A 4,558-nucleotide genomic window follows, 5' to 3' on the forward strand; every position below is an offset into this window, starting at 1 on the left:
ACCTTTTATTATCTTATTGCATTAACTAGGACTGCCAGTATGATGTCAAAAAGGAGTTGTGAGAGGGAATATCCTTGCCTTGTTCCTATCTTAGGGGGAAATCATCTAGTTTCTCATTATTAAGTATGAGGTCAACTGTAGATTTTTTGTAGATGTTCTTTATCAGGCTGAGGAAGTTCCCCCTATTCTTAACATGCTAAAAATTTTGATCATAAATGGGTGGTGGATTTTGTCAAATGCTATTTCTGCACTTATTGATATAATCACACAATTTTAAAAAATCTTGTTGATATGATGGCTTACATTAATTGATTTTCAAATGTTGAACCAGCTTGCACACCTAGAATAAATCTCTGCTGGTCTTGGTGTAGAAATCTTTATAGAATGTTGGATTCAATTTGCTAATATTTTGTTCAAGATTTTTGCATTCTATGTTCATGAGAGATATCAGTCTATAGTTTTACTTTGCTGTAATGCTTTTGTCTGGTTTTGCTATTAGGGTAAGACTGACCTCATAAAATGAGTTAAGAAGTAGCCTCTTTGCTTCTACATCTGGAAGAGATCATGAGAATTTTTGTAATTGGTTTCTTCCTTAAATGTCTGGTAGAATTTGACAGTGAACCTGTCTGGGCTTGGTGCTTTCTTTTTTAGCAAATTATTAATTATTGATTCAATTTCTTTAAAGGAGACCAAGGTGGTAGATAAAATGGTGCTTAAAAAAAAAATAATAACACCAAAAACCCAAAATGAACTAGTATTTATTTTATTGTTTGGGCTGAACTCATTGGCCTACCAATAGAAAGTGCACTTATTTTTTTCCCTATCACTATTTTCAATGATGGTATGAGAAATCTTCTGTGATGGCCTGACTAGACATTGGGCAGATCCCACAGCTTGCAGCTCTTTTGGTTATAAGAAGGCTATAATATTATGACTCATTTCACCTGTTAAAAATTTAGTTCAGATATTTAAAAGTTTCCATCTCAACTAAAGTCAAAGGATCCCATTACCCTCAGCTCAGGAATGAGTCTTAGCTAGGGAAACATCAGTTGAGGAGGGGACTGTTTTTTCTTCTTTGTCATTTCTCTTTACCCACTCCATGTCTTCTGCTTCTCCCAGAGAGGCACAGGGTAGGAGGTAAAGAAGAAAAGATCATTCTGCTCAGCTGCAGATCTCCCTTGGCAGTTGGTGCCTACTGCCATGGCAGGCATCCAAGTCCTGACACATCCACCCAGACATGTGGGGAATTCCAACTTTCCCCAGCACAGTTACAGTGGAGTTTTTGAGAATTAGTATAGAATCCTGCCCATCACAATCGAGATCCTAGCCCCTGGGGTGAACACCACATTATCAAGGCCCTGGAAAGCAGATCTTCTGGGTAGGCGCCAATCAAGAGGTTTAGAGCCAGGCAACCTTCTCATTTATCCATTTTGTCCCATAAGAAAATCCTGACTCGTATCTTGTTTCCGTTCTGGCTTCTCTTTGCTGAGCAGTGGTGACATCAACAATTTTCTTACCTTCATGTTCCAAGTGTGATGCAGGCACAATTTCCATGTTCACATTGCCCCCAGTACCAGAGATTGCAAGTGAGGCTCTCCCAAGAACTTTCTCAAAGCATTCCGCTTCTATGGACTCACTATAATGGTCCTCTGAGCTTCTGCAGCTCATTGAGCCTCCAGCTAGGCAGTGAGATACAAGTCTCGTCTTCTTTCAAGCACTCCAATCTATTTAGGTATGTAATGAAGACTTGAACTTTGCTCAAAGAGAGGTCTGACCTTTGTCCGTGGCCTCTGGGAGGTAATCTCTATGACCTTGAAATGTTGTGCCTGATAAGAATGTCTTTGTTTACCTGGGGGCTTTGGACTATGCCAGAAAGTTTGTTTGTTTTTGAGCTGCACTGGGCAGCTTGTGGGATCTTAGTCCCCCAACCAGGGATTGAAAGCACCAGGCAGTGAAAACATCAAGTCCTAACCACTGGACCACCAGGGAATTCCCCAGGAAGTTTTAAAATGTGATTTATGTTGAGGGATTTCCGTCACAGGGTATCAGCTCAACCTCCACAGGGGCTAGAGACTGAGGTCAGCATGCAGGCAGGTGGCCACAGAACCCCAGTAAAGACTGGACACCAAGGCTCCGATGAGATTTCCTCAGTGGCAGTACTTAGTGTGTATCATCACACCTCATCGCTGGGAGGGGTTAATGCTTCCCATGACTCCATGCGGAGAGGACAACTGGAAGCTCAGCTATGGAATCCTCCTGGACTCAGCCCCACCTGTCTCTTCTCATGGCTCATTTTAATCTGTATCTTTTCCCTGTAATAAATCATAACTATGAGTGTAATAGCCTTCAATTATCACACCTCAGGGCGTTTTTGGGAACCTCTTGAACAAGCATTTGGTGTGAGAAGTGAGGGTGGTTTGTGGACTGTTCCCTAACTCTGCTGTGTGTTTTCTTCTCACACCACCAAGCAATTAACTCAGTTCTCTGAGGACACTGACCAGGAATTTAACTCAGTTCTGAAACTACCTACCTGGAGATAGCATCAGATCTCACAGATTAAGGGTTTAGTTCCACAAGACTCCCCCCCACCCCATAACTTTGCAATAGGTATATTTTCTCTTTTCCCTCCTCACTAGGACTCTGTAGACAAGCATAAGTCCATTCCTCTGCCACTGGATCCAGTCTCACCTAAATTTCAGTTCTCCTTCTGCCCTGATTCTCTCTCAAGGAACTCCATCTTCTGCTCCTGTAGACTATACAGGATGGGGTGGAAAGTGTCAAAAAAAACCAGGGTGGATATCAGTTGTAAGGGTACCTGGGATTTGCTTTAATCAGGTATGGTGAGATATGCAGACATGGAAATGACTGTCTTGAGGAAGTTTATACTCACAGATCCCAGGAGAAGGGGCACACCATGCAGGACCACATGGGAAAGCATCAGTTGGTCAGGAGGCAGATGATGTGAAGGGGAAATGTGGGCAAGAGCCTTCATTGTGGTTTCCGTGGGAAGGAATTGATGAGGCAGGGCAATCAGGCTTAGGTTGGGTTAGTCTGCATCATTTCAATGGGCTCTGGGATGTAGGGGGTGCCCCTAGTTTTCTGGTACATGTCTCTAGAGTGCAGGGGAATAGTGTCCCAGAGTGTAAAATCTTGATGAAGGAGGTGGTTGGGGGTAGGGACTCTGGATTGGTTGATCTGCATGTGAAAGCCTCGCTGGCCGGCCTGGTGTGTGGTCTTTCTGGGAATGAAACACCTGGGGAGGGGCAGTCTCTCTAGGATGAGCAAGGCCTCAAGATGTCAGAAGCATTGAAAGTACAAAATAAAAGACATGATTAATACACTGTCTTTTATTACTCCCACCAGAATGTGGCCAGCATTTTCTCTTTAGTATATAGGGATACAGTCGTCCTTAACTGTTGAGATTTAGCTGAAATTCTGAGCCACCAGGAAAATTTCATTCATCATCCTTGCACAAAAGAGAGTGAGAAACAAGAAGGAGACCATGCCTCTCTGCTCTGTCACTGGGATGACTCTTGGCTCTGTAGAGGAGGAAAACCTTTTTCTCTGTACCCTCCTGAGCTCTTTGCCTCAGACCCTGCAAATTATACTGACAAAAGCCAGATGAACAAGAGAAAAACAGACAGTTTATTATGCATGCAAAGCACATCAAGCGGGAGAAACCTCAGGGATTCGGAACTCAAAAGAGTGGTTAGAACTTGGGCTTATATAGCATCTTAGCAAAGAACAATAAATATGCAGAGAAGTGACAAGACAAAGGTAATAAAGGGTTTAGGCTTCCAAGAGTGATAAGCTTTGGGAAGGTAAATATATTGGGCAAACTACATTTGTTCATGCAGGTTCATCTTGGTGCAGACTTTCTTCTTCATGGCCATAAAACTTCCCTGGGAGAGGGATTCATGGCAGTCTTAATTTCTCAGAATCTGCTACTTTTAGTCAGATAAGGGATGCTACAAAAGGCTTCTTTCTGTATCTGCTGATTCTCATTTGCCTCCATCTCAAAATAATCTTTAGGCATATTCGGAGCCTCTACAATATGTTGTGTCAGATGAGGGATGACTCATTCTCTCAGAAACTGGAAGTTTGTATCATAATGTTGTAAAGCACAAAAAAGTTAACTTTATAACCTAGCTTTTGTGTCTACCCATGACCTTTTCTTTATTTTGTGAAACATAAACAATCACTGGGCACTTAATCAATGTTTGGTTAATCATGAATGAATATAGATTTTATCAACACCTCTAAGGTGTTCATTGGAATGACTATTATCTGGGCTCTTTAGCTTAATCTCCTTCTGAATACCTTTAGAGAGGAAAAAAAAAAAAAAAAAGAAAAAGAAAAAGAGAAAGTCTGATTTGGAGTATTTATAACCGGAGACCCAGTCCTAAAACCTGGCCTTTTTGCTCCCTGGCCAACTGCCCTTCCTGTGAGTGAATCAAACAGCATGGCTCCCAGGGTCAGCCTCAGGTACAACATGCCATTTTTTTCTCTTCAACTTGTTCTGAGGAACCCCAGTGGGTTTGCAGAGACACTGGCTAAA

Source organism: Eubalaena glacialis, chromosome 1 (genome assembly GCF_028564815.1).
Source record: "Eubalaena glacialis isolate mEubGla1 chromosome 1, mEubGla1.1.hap2.+ XY, whole genome shotgun sequence".
In the NCBI taxonomy this organism is placed as follows: Eukaryota; Metazoa; Chordata; class Mammalia; order Artiodactyla; family Balaenidae; genus Eubalaena; species Eubalaena glacialis.